This window comes from Bombus flavifrons, chromosome 4 (assembly GCF_040668555.2).
Source record: "Bombus flavifrons isolate JBK064 chromosome 4, iyBomFlav1_principal, whole genome shotgun sequence".
Taxonomy (NCBI): Eukaryota; Metazoa; Arthropoda; class Insecta; order Hymenoptera; family Apidae; genus Bombus; species Bombus flavifrons.
In genome coordinates, this window is record NC_138445.1 from 12,483,902 (window position 1) to 12,509,021 (window position 25,120).

General features: G+C 49.3%; 1 long non-coding RNA gene across 1 annotated transcript in view; it reads right to left on the bottom strand.

The window, feature by feature from the left end:
• Positions 1-25,120, bottom strand: part of LOC138179019 (uncharacterized) — a 54,716-nt gene that overhangs the window by 11,151 nt on the left and 18,445 nt on the right. Inside the window, exon 2 of the long non-coding RNA XR_011172908.1 lies at positions 17,306-17,399. This is a non-coding gene — a long non-coding RNA (uncharacterized LOC138179019). The remainder of the gene's footprint in view (positions 1-17,305; positions 17,400-25,120) is intronic.

Sequence of the window (25,120 nt, forward strand, 5' to 3'; positions counted from 1 at the left end):
GTTTCAACCGTCGACGAATATTTCATCCCAGACCGTAACGTTTAAACACGCTTCGAAATCATGATGACCAAAACCCGTCCGACACGCGAATTCGTTCGAAAATATTTACGAATTCGCCGGAACAATAACGATTGCAAATTTTTCTAACGCGTATGAGCGCCCGTGCAGAATGTTCGCAGTGCAGAACGAGCGATGGAATCTGCGTTAATTTGAATTTCGATTGGCTAGACGAGAGTTGGGAAAAATTCTCCCCTCGTGTGTATGCGCGAGCGCGTGTTTAACGATTCATTGGGAATTAATTGCACGAGAAGTTGCGCGCCCCGAATCCGGTTCGGGGTTTCGTATCGTCGCGGCCACGCGTACGTTAAATTCAGTCGCGCGTCACGCCGATTATGTTTTCACCGACCTGTAATTAGAGTGGAGAGTGGGTTACCGTCGAATTCGGCTGCGTTAGATATTCCTAGAAATACAATCGCGCGTTACAAATCGAAATTTCTATCCAGGATCCGCGAACGGAATTTTTCTTAAATCGTCACGAAGGTGCTACTTTTCTTACCTTAATTTCTAACGAATATTAAAAGCTCCATGTTTTCCACGATTATATCAAACCGAAGCACTTTGTGGCGATGTCGAGTTTCGCCCCTTTCGTGGCCTGTATACGTTCGAAGCAGCCAAGTTCCGTCATGGTGCAGCAGCTGAGGCGAAAAGCCGGCTAAGACGTCAAACGCATCCACGTTCGAGCTACAGATGAAAAACGTTATTCGGGGAAAGAAGAAGAAGAAGCGGAGAAGGAAAAAGGGAGAAAAAGGGACGCGGGATGTCGAGGAAGAAGCGAGAGACAGGAAAGGGGAATTCGATGGAGTCTCGGCTGTGCGGAGCTGGCGCGCGTATCACGCTTAATAATCCAGCCAGTTAGCAAACGCGGCTTGGGTATAACGCGAGTCGCCGCAAAGGACTAAGAATAAGCGAGCCTCGATAAATCACCGTGCGCGAGTTCTCATAGTCCTGTCAACAAAAGAGGCAGAGCCCGCGGGATGGTCTTAGGCCACCATTCCCCCGGCTTAACGGCGTAGTCCTTGCGAATGGCCGCAGCCAGCCTCTCCCGCTGTCCTCTTCTCGCCGCCGGGGACAGTTCCTGGCGTTTCATCGTTTTCTCTCTCTCTCTCTCTCTCTCTCTATCTATCTATCTCATTCGTCTGTTCTCAGTCGAACTCTCTCTCTCTCTCCCTCTCTCTCTCTCTCTGTATTTGGCGTTGGTTTGTTGAAGCTATAAGGGGCCGTAGGGAGGAGGACAGAAGGGCAGCGGCAAGGAGTTGTCGACACTGAAGAAATAATGGTGCCCGTCCAAGTCGGAGGAGCACGTCCCGGCTGTGCCGTAGTCCTCGCCAAAATAAGACTGCCCTGGACTCCGTTTATTCTACCGCTGTCCAGGCCTTCTACCCCGAAAGGATAAATGCTTTCTACCCGGTCGCTTTATGAACAGACCTAAGTCCTATGCCGCCACTACTGGAATCCGCGCCTCGCCGCGCCTCGCCGTGAAGCCTCGGGTCTCCGCGCGGATCGCGTCCGCCTCCCCTGCGTTATTTCGGTCGTTGCCGCGTTACTCGATTATTTTGTAATCAAGAGACGATCAAGACACCATCGACGCTTTTGACAAATACCATGGCGTTAAGCGCTACTTGCGAAAGCAACCTATTATTCTTCGCGAACCACCATCAACTTCTCGAGTAAATACCCGGGGCGAAATTAATAATCTCGTAACGGTTAATTACAGGTCGGCCACGATAATGGCGTAATAATTGCGAGACTCGTTAATACGGCTTGATAGATTAACGCGAAAGCCGCGCGCTATCTTAAACAGTTGCTGGAAACACAGGTAGGTGGGGTGGAAGCGGCAGGACGGAGGCAACAAAAAGGTAACTGGCCAGGGGACAGGCCGGAGATTACCTTTCGCTGCATCTCGATTACGAGGTAGTCCTCCCACATCGAGAACTCTCCTCTGCTTATCCTCGCCCTGGGGGGTTCCCCTTTGAAGCTCGAATCATCTACAATCGCAATCTCATCGTGCGATCTCTCGGTCTACGGACTCGGTCCTCCACCAGTCCAGCCTGTCTTTCGTACCGCAATATACGTCGCTATTAATATCGTCGGAGACAAATTACGCAATAATTAGCCGGCCGCGGTATCGAGTGGCCCGGGCTAAAGTCGATACCGAATTCATTAATTCCTCGCTGGTAACTCGTAGCCACGTCCTTTCCTCGTCATCCCGTATTACTCGAGATTATTGTCGTGGAATCGAACGTTGCGGCTGATTAAACCAGTTTTCAGCTTTGCGTTATCGACAAACTCGAGTTTGCCGATTATTACACCAACAACGTTGTTCCCGATGAAACTCTTCAACGAGCGAATACATAACTCAACGATATCCTTCCGTGTTTGCGAACGTTGCTTCTAATCAGGATTACCACTTATATCGCCGAGAGTCATCAGACGTTATTACTTTAAACGAATTACTCGCGTTCAATTCACTTCGAACGTCAGCCCTGTTTTAGCTTACAGTTTAAGGCTTCCGTCTATGCTTTAGCGTAGCAAGACGAGGAATTAATTGCGACTTTGGCGAAGGAGAATGCGTAAAGCGGCTACAAAGACCGGCCCACCTAAGCCGAGTGTGTTTAATAAACTTCAAATTTCGCGGCACGATTATCCAAAGCAGAAAGAACGTGAAAACGTTTAACGAGACGTTACGAGCGACACTGACGCGAACGTCGAATTCGGCTTCTTTTGGCAGGGTGTGTCGCAATACGTAAAAGGGAAAGCCAACGCGACACGGCAGCCGAAAAGGCAAGACGGCAAGAGCAAGAGAAACAGAAATCAAGATAGACGCATGGAGGAAAAAGGATGAACAGTGAGAAAGAGAGAGAGAAAGAGAGAGGACGCAGGGTTCGTGGGTGAGGTTGGCAATTTGCTTTGAAATCCCCGGCTTCTCTTCGGAGTCACTCCTCTTTCCGTCTCTCTTTCAAACCACCCTTCCTGCTCGTCCGTCTGCCTTTCTTTCCCCCATGGAGGTAGTCACCCTCTTCCTTCCCTGTTTCACCGTGAGCCAGCTTGCTCGGCGTAGCCATCGTTCTTCTTCCATCGTCGGCTGACAGAAATGTATGTGCACATCGTGATCCCGTACACACTTCTCTTTTTCTCCCGCTTCTCTCTTTCTCCTGCCCGGCATTAAAGTGGATACTCGACGGATACCGACTGTTTGAGTTACATTTAAATTATACAGCCTCCGCGGCAACTCTGTCGACGCCGTGTCAAAATTCACCGTTCCCCTACACAACGTAGCACGGACTGTCTGTGTTTCCTTCTGTCGTGTGGTTCAAATTTTTCTCGAATCGCGCGATCCTAATTGATCAGGGACGTTCCAGTACCCAGTTGACGTTACAAGTAGCAGATACAGATATACGTGTATTGACGCGCTCGTATTTTAATTCGCGTGACTTTTAATATGTGGATATGCGAGAAATTTGAAAGGTTGCGAAATTAATAAAGGATTTAGAGTATTTCAGCGCAGTTACTGGAATAATGCGGCGAGAAATCGCACGAATCAAAATACAGATACGTTGATACGCGTGAAATAATGCACGTATATGTTCATAATGGTGCTCGTGTACCGAAACTGGAAAATACAGATACGGTTTGTAGCACGGATATGTATGCGTAATACACGAGTACACGTGTTCTTTTGATACACGTACTATAACGTAGATTCTGGTTATAAGGTTGTCAGAGTAAGTTCCAAGCGTGTGTTAGCGTTGTCAGGAGAAGCCAAGGAACATATAAGACGGAGGATCTTGAAGTAACTTTCCGCTACGTATCTCCTATATCGCTAATCAGTCGATCCTCCATTTCCGAGTTCTATCTTGCCTTTCGATCCCGAGATACCACCCTCCTTACAGCAATGTTGTTTGCACAAGATTCCCTTTCTCTCTCGCTTTCTCTTTCAGCGCGAGAACGAAGTTGGAATCTCACCAGCGGCGGAAGAAACAGTGAATCGAAAAGCGCGTCCTCGTTCGTAGCCACTCGTTTTTCTTCTCGGTTTTGAGACCAAGCGCGCTCGGTGGAACGCGAGGTGGTGAATCCTCACGCGAAAATGGCATCAACCCGCGGATATATACGCGTCCCTTGATATTTCGAGGAAATCGAGTTTAATAGTAATTTCTGGCTCTGAACATGGTGGCACTTTTACGCTCTTCTCTGCAGTGCGAGTTGTGCGGTGAGGGCGCATCTTTCCACGTCGTATCCGTCTCATCTTTTGACGGCGTCGACCTATATGCTCGGCAACCATTAATGCGGCTGGAAAATTAAGAGACTGAATTTTGCGCCGCACTCGCGCGACTACGAGCTTTACGAGCTAATTTCCTTTTGCCTTCATTCCGTCGACAGTCGAGAGCGCGATTGTTTTTTAATTCACTGTTATAAACGCGAACTCTCGGCCACTCGTAATACGCGAGAGTACGAGGGAACGCGAGAAAATAATGCGAGGGGAAACGAGCGGAAGGAAAAGAAGAAAATCAAGCGAAGTTCCATCGTCGTGTTTCGTCTACCAATGGTCAATGTTACGCTTCGAGCGCAAACGCGTCTGCTTGAAAAGCAATAATCTCCACTCGAGGATCGTTCGAGGAAGATAGTTAATTGGAAGCGAGAATATTGGCAAAAATGGGGTGCGCGTTGGCCTTATCACCGATTAGAATGGTATGTTTGCTAAACAGGCCACCATAAACCAACGCCATAACGAGACCGTAACACGTTACAGCGGACCGCTGGGGCAATTTCAGCAACGATTACGTCACAGGATCAATATTTGAAATCCTGAGCGCATTGTTTGCAACGATCTGCCATAGTAATAATGATTTTGCGCAAACTTCGTCGAAATTTGATTCTCACCCTCCCATTCGTCCCCCTCTGGTTGTGGTTCGACTCCCTTTACCCTTCCCTTTTCATTCTCTCTCTCTCTCTCTCTCTCTCTCTCTCGCATCGTCCCACCAAATCGCGATAATATCATTATGCCGGATAATAATATTATTCTATCCGCCGGTATTTTGCAGCGATTAGAAGTAAATTAGTGCAACGGCGCGGCCGGCCCTACGAATATTTCGCAGCTGCAACGTGCGAGCCTCGATGTTCGCAATAATTATTACCATGACACACCGTTGTCGGTGCTTTTAAGCTACTTCATCATCTCGTTAAGTACATGAATCTATCGATTCTCTCGTTTTCAGTTTTCGTTCCCTCTAACTAACTGGACCGTTCCAGCATCATTCCAATTCATCGACCGTAAAATTAGCCGCGCCATCGCCCAATGCCTTCGTCTAAAGAGCGATAAACTCGCGTATACCCGACCAAGGGACTATCCAGCTACCAAGAGAACCGTTCCGGAGAAAAAATATTCCGAAGTGGAACTCGGCTATGGCCGGTGGCCAGGCTACGCTACGTTCGAAAGGAAGTTTCATTACGCGGACCGTCTGGAAAATTAGCGATCCAGAAAAAGTTACTCTCCAGTCAGTGTCTTTCGACTGGCAGTCTACTCTTCGGGCTGACTGCGTCACTTTCTACCCGGGGATTTTCCTTCTCGCTTGGACCATGGTTAAGAGCGATTCTAATTATGTTAATTAGCTAGCAGGCCGGTACTTCGTCCGTGGGTAGGAAAGTTTGTTCGCAGCGCAGCGGTTCGCGCGTTCTTCCCTGGACTCTCTGAAGAAAATCGGTGCCACGTGGGCCCCCGTAAAGGGGATTTTCACGCGGGACCGTGTACGCGGGTCGTTGTCGCATAGCCGCACCACACTTTAATATACTTGAGGCAACACGGACTCGTGCGCCACGGCAGCGCCGTATAATCCTAGCCCCTTTATTAAAACTAGTTATCACTTTAATAATTGTCCGGATTTCTATCGCGTTTCGCGGCGGCTCGAGATTTCGACTGGGTAAACCGGTGCCGCGGCCCGGAGTTATGAAAATTTATACCGCGCGCGCGTTTAAGCGGGAGCTGTTTCATAAGCCGGTAAATTGATTGCCGGGCTTTCCCGTGATTAAATTCCATTTGATCCGGTTCCTTTTCGCGGCGAAATCTGTTCCCTTGGGTAACAAGGTCCTTTGAGGTAACGAGAATAAAAAGAACCGAGCTCTGGTAACGGAAATTGAACGTCGATGCAGCAATTACGGCTGGCAAGGGACACGACATTGATTCCTAGGATCTACCCGTAGTAGATGGTTCGAGGCGAATTAATATAATAACGGAGAGTTTACGAATAGTATAACGCGCAATTACACGATTTTTAAGGATTAAAATTGTTTCGAGCAGTCCCTTCCAGGCCGGTGTAACCGTCTTCGTTTCCGACTTTAACAGGAATCGAGACAGGAATGGAAGAGGGTCGAGGGATAGGGGCAAAAAGGTTTCATCGCCAAATTCATTTCCTAATACGTCCGGTTACGCGGTCTAGAATTCGTTCGCGCCAAAGGTTCATGTTAAAATCGGGCCAAGACCTTCTTCGAAGGTGCTCCGCGACGAAGCGGTCCGAAGCCCGGAGGATGCTGGTAGACAAAGAAATCGAGCTACATAAGAACCGGAGAGAATGCTCGGATAATAGAACGAGGATGAAGTCAATGGGAGAGGGGGGGGGGGAGCAGAGGCTTCCTGGAGTTGTATCGACGCGTTATTAAAGACAGACATCGCATCTTGCTTCCTGGAGTAGAAATGTAATTGAATTATTCTGATAGCGAATTTCCGGTCGGTCATAAAATCATGTTCGATCGTTCCGTTTCTCCGTTTTTGTAATTTTCAACGGCGAATCCGCGCGATAGGAAGGGGAAAGAGGAATGCAAATATTTGAGCAGCTGTGCCATGTTTGAATTTGAATCGCTGTACATCTGAATTAATTATAAAGGGAACAAGTTCAGTATTGTTACGAGTGATAGACCATTAACTGTAGTTAACCGGAACATACGATTTATTTAACTAATTTGCACGCGTTACGTATTGATGGGCGTTGAACGGAATACCATCGACTCGATACAACTGTTTGTTCTTTCTAGAGAACGTTCGCAGGATGAAACCGACACGTGGTGTGTCGCGATCTGCCCTTTAAAATTACCACCAGGGCTCAGGGCAGTTTAAGCAATTGGGATTCGGTTAAAATTCCCGAGTCAAGCGATAGCCTGGAAACCTGACCGTCTGATTTGCTGGCTGGCTTAATTTCTCTTCTACCGACTACCACCGAAAGTATAATTCACGAAGAAAATTATGCAAAAGATAGGATAAACGCGTTCGTACTCCATCGTCTCTGTGACAAACACGGCGTATCTTGTACGCTCATAGTAATTCGACAAACCGCATGGAAATCGGAGTAAAAAGGCGAACCACGCAGGAACAGGGTGGAAAGGACAAGCCACAGAAACGGGTGTGCACTATGACGAGGCTGCATTCGAAATGGTCGGACCTCTTGCTAGTCATTAAGTCAATTCCGAATGCAAATTTATGATGATTTAATATGAAGCTGCTGAACTGCGAGGACTGCGTGCGAGCCTCATTTTTATCGTCGTCCGTTGTAATTCTTTCCGTCTACCGACGTCGAGGCAGGAAAAGTTCTTCCTTTTCTTCTTTTAGCCGGAGAAAACGGCTCATTCCAAAACGAAGTACAACATCGTTTATTCTCGTCGAAGATTACATTTAATTTTTATTTACCTATAACATCGGAATGATTTTCTATTTTAAACATCCGGCAAGAGAAATCCGACAAAGATCTCCGATACTAGCTACAACTTGTTGCATGCGATTAAAAAATTAACAAAGATCGAGAAATGTAAAATAGAATGGCTGAGGAATATTCGTGGCACAGGGAAATGTGTATACCGTTGCAGTGTTGAATAATGGAGCCCCATTTGCGATCGAACGAATAATACAAAGTGAAATCTATAGAAATCAGAAACGATAAGACATTCTTCTCTTTCCTTTTCCTTGTCTTTCCATATTTTTTCTAGTATTCTAGCTTCTATCGGCGTATGTTATCGCGACCTTTCGTTTACTTTTTTTCTTTTTTTGTATCAGCGCGCACATGTTTTTTTATCGCCGAAATTTTTACTGCATGGCAATGAAATTCGAAAAAGTGGCGAGTCCATTTCATTTCGTACGATCGGATTTATGACCCGACGAAATTAACTGCGTAAAAAATTCAGATCGACCGAGCAGCACGGACCGATCTCGCGAGTATAATCGTCCACGTTCGCGTCCATATCAGTCCGATCAAAGGAAACGCTCGCGGCCGTCTGCGCTCCTAGTTTCTACTGCCTCTTACCCGCAGAGTAGATGAAAAGCGTCCTTGTGATCGTACGGAAGAGATTCGATTTTTATATTTTTCAAGAATTAATTAAGTTCGATGTTATTCTGTAAGTTACAGAGATATTAAAGGGTTGCCGTGCGGAGAGAAGCCATAAAGAGATCCGGTCGAATGCAACAGACGATGCCGGAATTAATTTCCCGTGTCGCGATCGTCGTGAAATTCATGGACCGACGAACGGAACAAAATGAATCGTCGTTAACCGTTCCGCGAAACCGATTACACCGCAACCAGGAATAGCAAGCATAGGCTTAGCGGTTACCAGGAGATTTTTGTCGCGGCCGGATCACCGCGGAAATCGCTTCATTCGTAGTGGCTAAGCAAATTCGCGGCGGCACGAAATCCTCGCTTAATCTGAGCCTATTTAATTGGGACTGCGAGGGCTAGTTAGGGGGTAACGTAGCAGGGAATCCCAGGGGAAAAGAATTTATGTACGCGCGCGAGCGAGCGACAGGTGCGACCGATGGAATCGTGCCAATTCCGCAATGTGGATTCCGTCCGACGCCTCAGTGTCGCCGTTCGTTCTCATATTTCCCGGCCGACGATTTATCGCGATGCTCGCGGGTTGAGTATGGACTATAAACCGAATGATGGGATTACGAGGAAGAGGGGGAGGAGAGAAATACTCGACGAGTATTCGTGTATTTCTGATCCCGGTTGAGCAAATGCTGCGGGAAGAATTATAGCGACGTGGCTCGTCTTCGGTGTCAGAATGAAATGTTTGCGGAGAAATTATTTGGGTTAACGTTGTAATTTGTAGGTAAGCTCGTTCGAGGATCATCAGTGTTTTATTAATGAGCCGCGTTACAGTCGACACTGAGTGGTATTTAATGACGTGGAGGGACGTTTGAAGGACAAGGACGAATTCCACCCTATGGAATACCTTGGCAAGACATCGAACCTTGCACGAAGCTTCGTGTAATTTGTACCGGCCGATCACAGGAGGACGTGAACTTGACAGTTTTTTAATGGAGCTTACGTTATTGATTTCTCGGCAGATTTTTTACTTTGACAACTAGCGTTACGTCGGTGGCGGGATAACGGGGGCAAAGGGTTCTGGGTCGGTATTAACAAGCGGCTAAATGAACTCGATGAAATGAAAAACGTTCGTACGTGTATCGAGGTCGGCCGAGTGTGGGTGGATTTCATCATGCCTCGCCGCTCGTTGATTCCGTTATAACATGTTATATCCGCTCGTCGATAATCCCGGCAAGCTGTCTGAGCCACTGGGGGAAAAAAACGGGGCGAGGCATGACAAAAATCGTCGCGTACGCAACGATAAAGATGAAATTCGATTTACAGGCACGCGTTAATCTACCGTTTTCCGACGTCTAATTGCATGGTTAGCGAGATTAATTGCTTTTCGATAAAACACGGGTTTAGAAGGGAAAAGCTTCTTCCCTACGAGGCGATGGGTCAACGTATGGATACGCGACCAGCCCGGACAAACGAGGGCGATATTTCAACCGGCTGACCGACTTTTTACTCCAATTATTTCCAGTCGACGCGACGCACGAAAATTCTTTCTCCGTTCGGGACGCAAAGTTAGCACCCTTGAATTTTCTTCGGCCGGAGGTTGGGCGGACACGGTCTGACAATCACGGGCAACGATTTCGTAGCGTTTAAGGGCGCTCTTAAAGCCACGTTCACGGCCGGAAGAGAGGACAGACCAGCGCCAGGATCGAAAAGGTCCGTACGAGGCGACCCACGGAGATTAATGGCGGGAATTAGTATTCGTCGCCGTACGGTTGAATTACAGAAAGTTATCTCGTCGGCTACGAGCAAACGCTTAGCGCCGGCTCCTCCGCGTCCCATCCCACAAACTTCTCCTCCTTCTTCCGCTTTTTCTTCTTCTCCTTCTTCTTCTTCTTCCTCCTCTTCTTCTCCCTCTCGTCTACGCTTCTGCCTTCTTCTCTTCTTTCCCTAACCCTTTTTTTTTCATCATCCCGCGATCCATATTACCGGGGCCCTTGAATAATGCGACGATTTATTTTTCTCAGGCTGCGATCGCTGATTAAGAGGAGCCTCCGGGTAAGCGGAGCGCAGACGAGAGGCGGCTAAGAATCTGGGGAGGAAGGAACGGTCCAAGTCGAGGGTGGCCGTTTTGAAACACGCGGGTGGTAACGGCCGCATTAGCCACGCGCCTGATATCTCGTCCCTTGACGTCTCTATACACGTTCTTTAACAGCGTCGCTGCAACTTCTCCTTTCAGTCACAATTGCAGATAACCGATGGTCACGCAGCTTTCTCAAGTTTACGTTTCTTAACGACCACGTGACAGAATCTGCTTGAAATTCGATACCCCGTCTCACTATCAGAATTATCGGTTCTCACGAGACCATTCTGAATTTCTAACTTCGGTGTTCGTAGAAGTTTCACCGAATTGTTAAAACGGTCGATTGAACGGCCACAGTCGGAAATAGCATAATTACTTGGAATTTCCGCAGCGAGAAATTTCTGGCACGTTTTAATGCTAATTAAGAAGATCGGCTGCTAGCAGACGAGGGAGAAGGAGGAAGAGACAAGAACGAGGCGGGAAGACGTCCAGGCCGCGAGAATTAATGCAAATGGAGCCCGTGTCCAGAACCTAGTGCTCGAGATTTCCAATTGAACGACATATCCCACCTTTATCGTTGCCACTTTCGCTCCCGATAAGATACCTGCGATCCAACCAGGGATACACCGAATGACTTATCTTCGTTGGACTTGGATTATTGGTTGCGAAATGCCTGGGGCATCCGAGGAACACGGAGTAAACCACCAAGGCGAAAAAAAAAAAAAAAAAGAAGGAAGAAGAAACGACGTGGCTCGCGTGTGGTCCTCCGCGATGGAACTGGTAGCTATCGGCGAACTAAACTGCCGTCAAGGCTGGTCACCCTTTCTCTCGATACCACGATCTAATTAGCTACAAGATAGCTAGTTTCGACTCGGTCTCTTCCCCAGTTTTCCTTCAAGCGGTCGTTCACGATCGAGAAACATTGCGCTTGGAAATGAACAAGTGGCCCGGAAAGTAGCCGGTGCGCAAACTGAGCATTAATTGATCGCACAATCGCGGAGTGGCAAACATCATCGCGGATAATCGAGCCGGGACAAAATTTATTTTCTCGATAAACACGACCACCGATCGAAACACTGGAAATACCAGAGGGGCGTTTCCTCTCTCGCTACCTGTTCTCTTCTACCAGCCCGAAATATCTCTGAGCCCGGGTGTTTTGGGTATTCTTGACCTGCATCGATACAAATCTAATTGGCGGATCTGTACGGAATTCGCCGGTATCGCGAATACCGTTCGGTCGGCGGCAAGTATTCGGACCTCGTTAATTCTCACGGCTCGGTTTCGATCGGTCGCTTATCGCGATTTCACGGGCCGAGCACGAAAAAGACGAAATTTCTACGTAACACGGTTCCCTCTTTCGACGAGTTCGAAAGACGCCGAAATTTATTACAGCCGCGTAATTCTTGCCGGAGGACGAGAAAACTCGGCGCTCGTCTCGTAATTACTGTCGCGGGAGGATCTCCTCGCGTTTCTTTTTCGCTCGTTTCGCCTTGTTTTCTCTTCGCTTTCTTTAAATATGCAGCAATCGAATGGAACGCCGGGACGATATCGAGGCGCGAATAGACATCGTGGCAACTGGCTGTGGACACGGTGGACAACGCGCGAGCTGTTCGGCCAACACGATTTACGTTTATGAGAAGTTCAGCCGGGGGACTTTTATTGGATTAGCGTCGACGTGCAATAGCGAACGCGCGTCGAATACCCGAAGCCCCTCGTAAACGAGTGCCAACCGCTAAACAGCTTCGTTTACAACTTTGAAAATGAACCGAAAATGACGTCACCGCAGCGAATTTCTCCCTGACAAGCTCGCGACTAAATAAATCAAAGTTCGAACAGGGCAAAATTGAATATCTGTCGCGATGTAACGCGCTTCCTTTTTGCGTGCCGCGTGATGTCCGGATCCGGTGTTGGGAAAAAGCGTACAGCGGAAATCGGAATTCCGTATCGACACGCAATCAGGGCTGTCGCGATCGAAGGCAACGATGCGCGTCGGAATTGCGCGGAAAGCGTACTTTTCGTCCGGGAAATGATATTTACCTCGTCGCCGACTAAACACGGGCTGGGGCGCGAATTAATGGGCCGTTGTTTCGACGACGTGGACACGACGTGTGTCCCTATTGACTGTGCGTTAATTGAGTGACGTTGTGTAAATACTTTAGGCGGAAATAGCGGCTGCGTTATCCTCGCGCTTCGCGATCGAAGTCGCTATCGATTCGCGTCGGTTCGATCCAAGCTGGAAAACGAGTAAGCTTGAACCAGACCGGCTAATTGCTTACTTAAATCTGTTCCACTTCTTGTCGCGTGGCTAATTGCCAGTGGCAAGTCGCCCGCAACTATTAATTACACGTTTTCCTCGGATTCCGTAAGTTTCTCTAACAAGTCAGTGGTAGCGTATAGAGAGACGTAACTAAATTCCTTGTCGTCGCATATTCGACTGACGCAACGAACACAAGACTTCGGAAGTACCTAAGTTTCGGTCCGGGGCGTACGCTGCTTGCACCATTACACACGCGTGTACACGCGAAACATGCCCAACATCTCCGTGATAATCCCGTAACCTCTCCATTAGTCGGCGCGTTTCTTCGCCAAACAAAAATGTCCACTCAGTCATTAAGCTCGACTTGTCGCACGACCCGCGTGAATTCGCTGGGAACGTCGCGCTAGTTAAAACCAGAGCGAGAAAAAGATACAAAAAGCGAAATCGTAGCAACGCTGGCTCCGTTTGATAAGACCGCCCGAGGCGAATAACATTTTAATCCGACAACCGGTCGCGCTTCGCTTCTTTTCTTCGCTTTTCCCCGCTTTCTACGCGCCTTCTCGTTGCCTATTTATCCTTGTCGTTTCCGTTCGCCGTACAACGTTTGATTCCGACCGATTTTGGCTCAAGGTTTCGACATTGTCCGAGAATGAAATTTCTTAGCTGTCAAATTAAAGGAACAATACTAAGAAGACGGTACAAAGAGAATCATTTGGTCTTATAAATGGGGATCCTTTGGAACTGAATAGAATATCAAATTCACAAACGCGTTAATGGTCGTGCGTCATTCCGAAGAAAAATAGATTTCTGTGCGATCCTAATTAAAATAAGTAGCCTTGCTAATTAGATCGTATAACCAAGCGGCGTTCCAGACGAATAAAAGTTCGTCAAGTTTATCGACCTTTAAATACGCCAGTTTCAACGCGAACATACTTGACGAATATTTCTTGCAGCCTCTCAAGGGATTTCGGGCCATTCTCCGCGAAAAGGGGAGAATATATCCGTGGCATGTTGAATATCGTTGAACCGTGCTAAGCTTTTCAGCCGAATGACATGAATTATTGAACAGTACAGTTCGTATCTATGATCCGGCTCCATCCAATATTGACAGCAGTATTTGAAAATCTGTGAGTTATTTCTTTTGTTGTTACATTCCCCGATCCCTGGCTCCGTACAGTTACAAGATCCTTTCAAAGATATACAATACGGCGTAGAAATTTCGATAGAAATGTTTATCGGTTCTTCTCGCCGGCGATTAAATTGAAACGAATTAATCCAATACCCCTGGCTATTCGGCAATTAAATTACTCGCAAATCGACTTTCAGCGTGATTCGCATCGGGGACGATAACGAACGGGCGAACAATGTTGCAGTAATAGGACAAACGAGGCACAGGAGACGGTCCCGTTGAAAGGGGAACTCGATTTCTCGGGCGTTGCTGACAGACTGGCTGGTTGAACCGTTTCTCGTTCGATAATATCTGCGTGGGTATTCGCTGCCTCGAAGAATCTGAATCCCAGAATAGGTCTCTAACGTAATTTTTTCCCCGGTTCCCGTTGGATTTCAGCTTTTCATGAAAAACGATGTGAACGACGGAAATGAATGATTTACGACAACGACGGAAACGAGGTCCGCTGCAACGTGAATTCTACCGTCTCGCCCGACCTGCAAGAAAGCAAATTTCTTTCGATTTCATTTTTATACCGTACAACCTCCGTATCCTATGTCTTCGCTGCTGCTAACGGGAAAACGTACACTTCCTTCTTCTCTCTTGCCGTCTTTCCCGAAGACACACGCGCATCTAACACGGAAATACGACGTACGTTCGCGTGAATTTTTAAACCTAAGGAAGATACGTCGGGAGTTACGAGGCACGATTAATCTCTGCCAGAGGGGAATCGATACGGAGGACATCAGGTATGAATTCGATAAGTCACCGGGCAAAAAAATCCTCGCGCACGGAGAACGAATCGCGTCGATTCGCGAAACGAGTCTGGTCGCCGGCGAAAATAAATCTCGCACTTTGAGTCATTGGCGAACCGTTTCTCGTAGGGTCCCTCCGTTTCCCGCCGTTTGAAACCGTACACGGAAAACGTTAAAAGAGAGAACTGCGCGAGAAGTTGACTGGGTACGCGAGGCAATTTAACCCCGGCCGAGGTCGCGCCTTTGTCTTCCAGACTGCAATCCGACTCGCGGAATTCTTTTCAGTCGATCGCGAGAGAATCGCGTCGCGGTTAATATCCGAGGAATGTGTAACAATGTAGCGAGAATGGCCGAGGTCAGCTCACCCACGTCGACGGTGCTTCTACGTAACGAACAGACGAAGCAACCTTCAAAGCGTGCTGCTTCTCGCGACGCGTATCACTCGACGCCATAAGTAGGCAACCAGGATATCGTTTGTCCTCGGAAACGCGAGCAAAGATAGAAAATCCGCTCGAGGTTGTAACACCGTTATCACGCAATTAAATCCGACAACAAAGACTCGAATAAGAAAGCAGCGAACGAAGAAGGACACTCGTATCGAGGCAAGTGTTTGCTCCTTGTAAAGACAGGAAGGTAGCCGAACATAGAAGTCGAGGGTTAACGGGCTAGTTCTGTTTGCCGCGGTAAAGGAGAGACAACAAAAGAGGGTTGAATGGTATAATCGGTTTTTCTGTTGACTTACCTTCTGTTCGATCGCGCGAGAAAGTTTCGATCCCGCGAAGGGCTGAATTTTTCCCTCTCGCAAAGACCATCTTTGTTCGCGGAGGTGACGAGGAGGAGGAGGAGGAGGAGGAGAAAGGCGACCGCGACGAAACTCACGCACGGCGCGTCCTCTAAACCGTGTTCGCATTATTGGAATATCTTCGTGCAACGCTTTCGTTAGGGGTTGTTCGAGCAACGACGCGGACTCAAACTTGAAATTCCACGCGCGTCTGGAATATGTAGGAAGTTAAAGGGAAACACCGGTGCGGTGGCCGATAGTTTTGGAACAGCATAGATTTAATATCTCGTACGCTCGCCTGCCCGAACTACTAAACATCCTGTTTATGCGAACGAGCGCTATATGAGTGTAGGTGCTTCCACTTAACCGATCGATAATTAACGATACCGTTCGACCGTAGTTCGACGCGACTCGTAACGATAAAAGGAAACGAAGTGACTCACGCGTCGTGTGTTTTTCTATCGAGGTAGAAGGAACAACCAGGAGGATGTACGAACGGTTCGACTAACTCATTTAAAGGAACATAAACCAATACAACGAGAAGCTTTAATGGAGAAAGTTTGAAAATTGACGATTATGTGCGCGATCGTAAGACGTTTTACGCGACAATCGTATCGTTTCCCTATACAAACGCCAGTTAAAAAGTCGTTTATCCGTCCGTTATTAGGGAGGAAACAAGAGACGCGAAAGAGTGGCGCCGCAGACTTCTGGTCGTCCGTTGCCTTTGATATCTTTGTTCCCGACCACCTCCCCTTTCCGTTCCCTTGTCGTGGCAGAAAGAGAGACAGGAATAACACAATTTTATCGCCGTCGCGGCCGGGGTCCCTTTAATCCGCGAAACGATCCTTATAATTCGTGCGGTCGGTTACGGCTGTATTTCGGTTAAAGCGGCGTTCCCCGTAAAATTTATACGAGAAAGGATAAAGATGTTATCATAACGTGACCCCGGCCCGAGACGGCCCCCGGCCACCGTAAGATTACGCTTTTACGAATTTGCCTCTTATACATATACTACAAACTGGTTTATGGCCGCTGATTCCTTTTCTTTCCCTTCGAGCACAGGCTGGACACGTATCCATCGTATCCCTCGTGTTCACGTTCGGGAAGACGGGAAGCAACTGCCTTTCTCATTCGAAACTAAATCGAACGTTCTATCGTGTTTATCGACACGTCTGACCCAGTGTTTTCGTCGCTCGAGCTCGAACAAATCCCATAAAAAAGCGATCGTTTCGAACGCGTATGGTAATTTCATAGCGAAACAAAGTGGATAAGTGAGCGTACGAGTCATTTGGAAATGAACGTCCACCGCCCATAAAATCGTAGTCGATCATGCCTATGTAGATTCATGCAAATATCGTGCAAAGAAACTAAGCAACGCTAGAATAGAAGGGGAGGCATGGTTTAAGGGTCGCAATGGAATTACGCGCGATACAAACGAGGCTTTACCGTCAAACTGCTACCGCATGGTACACAATGGAATATTCATAGCGGAGTTGCATTCGTTTATGACCGGTAGAAATCATCCAGAAAATCGTGAATTACGAGCTCTCTTAATCTCCACCGATTTCTAACCGCCAAGATATTCCAACGTCGCCAGAATACAAAAGCCCGGCAAGCTATTTCACGATTGTTAGTAGATTCTGCCGTTTCGTAGTCAGACGTCTTTCGACGTCGGCCAAGTACGTAATCGAATCATTGTTATCTAGGACGCGACATTCAATCACCAAACAACCACACGATCGAACAACTAGCCGTCGAATCACTGCATTGGCCTTATCGCGAATAGTTTGCCCCGTTATCGTAAGACAACGACGCTCGAAGATTCAAATCACGGATATCGTATTGTACTATCAGGATGCGGCCAGCTCGACTGTAGCCAGCCGATGTTCAGAAATCTAGATTACCTCCACGGAACCACGGCACCTTGTTCTCTCTGGTAACCTTGGTCTAAGCGGCGCAACCGTTTCAGATCCCGATCTCCGAATTCCTACTTCCAACCTGAAATTTCAATTAGGAGAAAATTAGCTCGGCTACGGTGTAACCGAATGGTACTTTATTTCGGGACCAGGCTCGTCATTACAGCCGGTACTTTGTTCGCCAGCGAGCGCGTTGCTCAACCGTTCGTATTATCCGCTTCGCAGCGTACCATCATTGTTAATGTTCTCCGGCGCGAAGCAACATTTAAGTCCGTGTTAATAACTCGAACGCCTCGAGCGAGAAATTACAAAGATCGCAGTCGTAGCCCGGTTGTTCGCATTTCCCGGTTGGAATTCCCGTTTTCGTGCCGCTGCAAAGACCATTGCAACCTCGTTTAAAAACCGGACTACCGAAGGAACTTGTGCAAGCGGAAGCGGAGCGGAGAGGCCGTTGAAACGGTGGACGCGTTGCGTGCAATCGGTGGTCTAAATGCACGCGTATGGCCGAGAGTCGGCGGTCGGCACGGAGAGGACAGGCGAGAGAATATCGATCGGCGGCCGTGGAAAAAATAAGGCGAGCGAAAAGGCGAGGTCTCTATCGTGGAGAGGAGAGCACGTATGCGGACCCACCGCGCCATCGGCGCCGTGGGGGTCCCTTTTGGCCAGCAACGGCGTGCCGCCGCCGATGTATCTGGTTACCTGGGCCAAGAGAACGCGAGAAAAAGGAACAAGCAAGAAGTGACGGCGCAGAGTAAACACATCCACGGAGGCCTGGGACTCGCGCGACAAAATTTTGTCTACCGTCAACTTTGCTTTCGAAATTAAGCCGTCCAACATCAACCGGACCTCCGCTCGATAGTTGGACGACAAGGCGTTGTAATATGTTCGTCGATACGGGTAGAACCGAAGATCGCGCAGATACGACGGTTTGAAATTCTTCCGTAAATTGAGTTACTTGGGTTCTCAGCAACGGGGGCTTCTTGTGGGAGCCAAAAGTTGCGAGTCAGAGTGACGAGAAAGGAAGCGTGGGATTTGTGTTTTCGAGTTCAAGAGGCGTTATCGAGTGACGAGGGAGTGGGGCGTTTCTGCGTGACAGCACCGAAAGCCCGTGGCGAGAAACGATAATAGAGAATATATTTCGCGTCCGAGAGAAAGCTTGCACTTTGGACGGTAGCCACGGGTTCGGGAAGATTCCGGCAGGCGATACGGAGTTTTTCATACGCCGACTCGACAAGGGGATAAGGAGGATAAGGACACGGTAGAAGGCGTGGAAGAATCCCGCGAACACCTCGGGCTCCTTTCTCTCGGTTCGAGACGAAAGAAAGTGGTTATGCTCCGAAGAGTTCGAGAGCCCCGGCGCAACGTGGCGAGAAATGTCTTTTCTCTCGCGGCGCAAACCATTATCGGAGCACGTACACGGGCGCACTCACACGGAGCGTGGAAATACGTGCGCGTCGGATTAAAACGTAAGAGAGAAAACGCGAGGAACCAGGATTTTCGGCTTTTCCCCCGTCTGACCCCTAAAACTCCCCTAATCGCGATCTCTAAGTCGAGGGAGGAATACGTAACCGGACCTCCCAAAGTTTTGTCTATTGAATCGTCGAACGACGAGCGTACTCGTAACGCTGCCGCCGCTGGAAAATATTTAATCGGGTCGGAATATTTTCAGGCGCTTTCACTCTGGCGAAATCACCCCGGCTCGTCTGGCCGGAAATTTATTCCGCGGTAGGTTTGCACGAACGATCAACCCGGTAATTTCGAAATCGACCAAAAACTGATGGCAAACAACCGTCCGAGCGTGCACGGGACGGCTGCGATTCGGAGATGTAAAAATACTCGGCAGCGTCGATCGTTGATCGAGCGCAGCGTTGCACGATTCATCGAGCTTTTCGGCGAGTAGCACGCGCGTAGCTCGGGAATGCAAAGTGGCTCTCTTCTCGCCTCGGAGAGACAAAGAGACGCCCGAATGGAGAACAAGGTGGCCGCTGCGATCGGCCTGGCCCTCTTCTCTCTCTCTTTGCACCCCTCGACTCCCCTTGGTCCCCACCCACGGAGGAGGCCTTTTATTTTTAAATCTCCGCCGCTCGCGAAACGCGCGGGTGGCCGCCGTGTTTTCCTAAGCCGGCGCAAAATTACACACTGCCCGGTTTCGGGGGCCTCCTCGTTTCTTCTCCTTCTCTCTCGCTCTGCCCTGCTCCCTCTCGGTCAATCCGCAGCCTCTCTACCTACCGAAATCAAAGCGGAGGAGGTAGGGCCACGCAAGGGGAGGGGAGAGAAAATAAAAGAGAAAGGGAGAAAACTGGAGAAGAGACGGACCACTGGACGAAGAACGAACGAAAGAGGAACAGGAAGGGGACGATAGAGAATAAGAGGAGAGGAACGCTGGGAAGGGGTTGCTTGGTCTTATTTTTCGGCGGCCCTTTATAGGTCTCCCTTCCCTCTCACCGCTGCCAATCAAAAACGAGTAAAAGGGAAAAAATCACCGTGGGCCGGGACCCGCGGAGGGTCTTCTGGGTTAACCGTAGCAAGTTGGAAAAGTGTTGGCTCGTTAAGGGGACAGGGTGATCCAAAATCGAGAAACCGCCGTCGTAGTTTCTCGTCTTCGTCGTGTTTCGGCGTCTCGATTGCGCCATGCTTTAAATTATCTACTAATTTCTATGTGTACGACGGTTCGTATTCCCTGAAGCTTCCGTCCTCTTCCCTGTAAACGAGAAATTTTATTCAAGAAAATCCGCCGGAGAATTCGTTTCGCCGACGGAATGAAACGATACGGTAGTGATAAAGAGCCGGTACAAATATTCTCACGGTTCTGTTCCCGTGGGAGGGTGCCGACGCGTAATCGTGGCTGTGACACCGCATCGACCAACCCCGCCTTCCGACGATCGCGCTCATAAATTTTTCGATCGCTTCGTGTCGGCGATCTTGTTACCGGATCGTTCGAACCGCTCGAGTCCGTTTTCTACCCGTGTTATTATTTATGCACGCTTACCACACGACGGCTGGCAAAAAGAAAGAGAAAGAGCACGTGGGACGAATTTATTTCGTTGGTTCTCTCGTCCGGACGTTTTTCTAGCCCGCGGTTCGATCCTGCTTTCTTCTGCGGCATGGCGTGGCAATCAGCGCGGTTCACGCGCGCGGCAACAGTCTCTCTGGAATGCCGTAATCAGCCCCGGCGCTTGGCCACCGCGAGATCTCAATTAGGGAAGGAATTTTTGCTACGTCGCGCGGCGATCACGTGCTCGCTCGGAATCGGAGGAGTCCCTAGCCGCCGCCACTTTCCATGCGCGCTACGAAAAAGAGAGCAAAATTAATTACCCGAACGACGCTGGCCTACCGACAGTCGGCCGCTAAACGACTTACTTCTAGTCACGTTACTACTAAATTGGGGGTGCGTATTAGGGTCCGGGGAGGAACGAAGAATGAGACGTCGAGATACCCCGAGGGGGGAACGTCGTCCTCTCTCTACGAGACGTTAACGAGCCGGTAAATATGTTGACTACCACATCGGCACGCTTGGAAGCGACTCGTATACACATAGGCCTGCGTATCCCAGACCCCTACTCTTTCACTCGTGTTCCCCTTCTTCTACCACTGCCGCAGCTCCTTCCTCATCCGACGAAATGATTATTATAGTTCGTAACCGAAGAGCTGCCCATTTTAGAGCCTGTGGAAGCCGCCATATAATTTTCCACCCACTAAAATAGCCATCACCCTGTCTACCCAGGACCGATCTCCGTTCGTGATTATCGGCAAATAAGGTACAGTACGGGGAGAAAATATAACCTGGTTCGAGGCTTGGCCCAACGACAACCGCTGGCCATCTTTCTTCCCCTCGTTTCGTTTCTCGACCAGTTACCATTTGCCACGACCTTTTACACAAACCGTCTTGTACCACTTTCGACGTGTGCACGTTTCTTGCACCCTGGATTCTAGCACGATTGTTTAATCGCTTTGTGAACCTCGTTGATCGTTCCTAATCGAGGATCACGCGGAAATCCGTATCGGTGGTAGTCCTTGAACGACGAGAAAGCAAATTTGTTTGTGCCTGAAGGAAACGCGATTTCTCTGGTCTGGCGGATATCCTCGGCGGATAAGAGACGATTGCACAGGTGCTGAAGGAGTCGCGCGCCGTTGGCCCGGAAAACGGGGAGACATGGAAAGGGCGACAGCTTTCGTTCGAAGCGGGACCTCGACGTCGATAAGACGGATCTGAAATAAGAAGAGGAAATCGTAAACGCGATTCTTCGCCACTGGTTTTTGCGTAATTAGGGTGTCATAAATTCCGTAATATAAGCAGTCGTTTAACAAGATGCTGGATGGGAGAGTCACGGACGCTGGATACCGCGTTGAACGCCTCGAAGGAGGCAATTTCGATCGCAGATGGAACGACAAAGGAGCGCAGAATCGAGCGGCAACCGGCTGGATCGCGTTCCGTGGGGAGGCACGTGTAAATGAAGCGTAACGGTGATTACAGAGAACTAGCAGCGAGCAGGATTGCACTCGGTGAAATAAGACAGTCGCGGTTGCGCCCGAGTAAACGAGCGGATGGTCGAGGCTCGCGCGCGCTAGCGACAAGCAGGATCAGGAACTTTCTCACAGGAGGGTCCAAGGACGAATGCATATTTCCATTCTCCCTCGGCTCTCCCCGGGACGATCGTTAGGATCGCGGTGGCCGCCTTTGTCCCGGAGGATGTTAGCGCCTCGGTCAACACGCTGCTAAGAGGAGTTCCCTCGAAATAGCGCACTGGTAAATCCCTTATAAGTCTATAGAGGTAACATGATTCAGCGTGGTATAGGTCAGATTTAAGCCGCCTTTGATATTTAAATCGGCCTGTGCGCCGCTGGAAGAGCGGTCCGGGGAAAGAGAGAAAGGGAGGAAAGGGACAGAGAGAAACACGGTGGTCGGAGGAGGTGGCACGAGAAGGTAGGAAACGACCACACAGGAATTTACACGTTCCGCGACTCCCGTTCCCTTTCGTTCTTTCTTCTTACACGGTGCCTCGTTCGCTTCGTTCCAACACCGGCCACAGCGCCGTTTTCGGGGACCCCGTGGATGCGCCCTGATACAAAAGTATTCCCAGACGTGGCGAATTTATGCGCGAACTCGACTTTGTCCGAACGCGATTCTTCCCTCTCTGAACGCACCGCTTTCGGCATCGAGCCGCGCGCCATAATTCGTAAATCCTGTGTATTTGTTATCGGAATTGTCACTTCTGGGCCCGAACGCATTCAAGAATGTCGGTGGCTCCGACGGAACCTACCGAAATAGTCCGTTCCAGGGGAACTCGTTCTTTTTCCACGAATTTTCTGTATTCTTATTTACACGCGCCAGAGAATCGTCTAGACGAGGAAGCATTCGCGGAGGAATTCGTCCCGGGCTGAATTCCCTTCCCGTATACGACGAAAAAGAATGCGAATCGACCAAAGTTCGAGCTCGTTTCCGAAAATCTTTCCATGCCGAATCCGTTTTTTTTTTTTTTTTATTTTGGAGACTCGTTAATGCGCGAATGTTCGAAGCAACGAGAACTCGGTATCGATTAACGGTTATTTATAAAGCGCGCAATAAATAACGGTCCATCAAAATGACGTCCCTGGGTGGCGGCCGCGAGGAAGAGCCAGAGGGAAGGCGGGAATCCTGCGGTAATGAAGTCCTCCGGTACATCGTTAACTCCTGCAGCTTTTTATCCAGCGACGACGACGTATGAATGCCATTTGTCGCCTCGGCTGCGCGTAATGTACTCGCTCCTGCCGCGCGCCAGCTCTCGTACGACGTGGAAACTTTTTCTTTAATTCCCTTAATTACGCCGGGAGTTCCGTCGGTTCTCGCGTCCCGGCAAAGCGCCTAACCTCCGGACGAAACTTACAACCTCTCCCGTCGACTTTGAAAACTCTAGACTCCAGACCCTGGATTCCCGCGTACCTGTTTCTTTATCGTTTTCCTCCTTTTTATCATTTTCTCTGCGCCCGAGTCGAAGCTCGCCAGGGATTGACAAACGAACATGGCCAGAAAATGGCAACACGCGAACGTTTCCGTGGAGATTCAACGAGGCGTTAAGGCCTCCCCGATAGAATGATTCCGACCGGTGGAAGCACGAGTGCTAGCTCAAACTACCTTGGTAGCGTTCCTGGCGATAAGGCCGGAACGGACAGTATACGACTACCGCTGACCGTTTAAGACTCGAAGACGGCTACCGTGACTCTATGGCCTCTTCCGTCTGATAAACTCGCAGGTGCGACGATTCGCAGGTCGACACGTGAGAGTCCGGTTTTATCCTCGGTACACGCGATCCTCTACTCGCTCTCCGTCCCGATTATCCCTTAATTTCAGCCGAGAGAATGATGCGCGCATCGTCTCTTTTAACGCGACTATTCGGGGCCGTGTTAACGGCGCGGCAACAATTTACCGCGTATGCCGTGCTTCGCAACGTGATCGTAAAATCGTCCACTGGCCGAGAGATCTCACGCCGGATCCCGGAGTTGGCCGGCACGCTTGTCGCTCTCTCGATGGAGACATCCTCTCCCGGGCGGGCTACGTGGATCGTTACTTTGAATAAAGACACTCTGGGGCCGGTCGACGGTGAATTGTCAGCCTTCCAAATCTCGCTGGCTGGGACGCGAGGCAAGAAGATACAGCCGAGGAACGTTTCTGGCTAAAGGGCTATCTGATTTCACGCAGGAGAACGGTTCGCGAACTGCATCCATTTGCCGAGTATCAATTCGGGCGGCGATTTATCTCGACAAGCCGGGGAAAATAAATACAGCACCTTGGCCAAACGTGTCGTCGTCGTTCGACCCACGTACGATTTCCTTAACGACGAAATGGGACGATTTTCGAAAGACACTCGAGGACAATAGACTAAACGCGGTGAAAAGGCAGAGGGATGAGGGTGGGACGTGGTCTGAACGACCTCAAAACAGTAGACGCAAACGACGTGCAATTAAACGATTTGAGCAAACGGTAAAAGTGAACGTCTCCCGGGGCGGCATCGAGCCCGGTCGTTGTTCCTTGCAGCCGAACTCGATAATTACAGCCGGCCGTAATTAAAGCGAATTGGCACCGAAAGCATTACTCCGGCGCCGGAACCGCAGGACATTTTGCGCGCTAACCAAAACCGCCCCAGTAACGCCAACGTCGGATGCCAGAGACGAGGGCGGCGAGGGGATGGTCGTCATAAAATCGTGGAAAATAAATCGGCTGCGTCGCGGCGCCGGTTCGCGGCTAAAATTCACTTTAGATTAGAGGTGGTGGCCACGGGCACCACCGGACCGGCTGCAGCAGTTTTCTCTCACGGCTCGTTAGAGTCCGCGAGCTCATCGCCGCGTGCACTCGTAATAGGATCGCCCGGACCTGGAAGGGGATGGAAAATCGGAGTACTCTGTCCTTTAGCCACAGGTGGAAGACGAACTCCTCGTTTCGGCTCGTGCTCTCCACAACCGACGAAATTTCGTTCCCGTCCTTTCTTTTCTTTCTGCCCTTTCTGCCTTTCTACCTCTGCTCCTGTTATCTCGTTTTTCGAGCACCTGAATTTTTTCCATCCACGTCGATCGAGCAATACCGTCGTTCTCCGTCGCGATCGTTAGAAAGTGGAACGCGGTCGTATTTCTTTCATCGCCGATTTCGAAAAACGTCTCGCATGGACGAGCGACCGATAACGGTAACTCGGACAGGGCGTCGACAGAGCGAAGCTGCGATCGAAAATTCAGAGCGTAAAGGCCGACGAATGGCGATCTTCGTCGTAGCGTCTCCTGGAACTCGCGTTCGATTATATCTTCGGTCTATTTCGAACAGCGATATTTGATTTG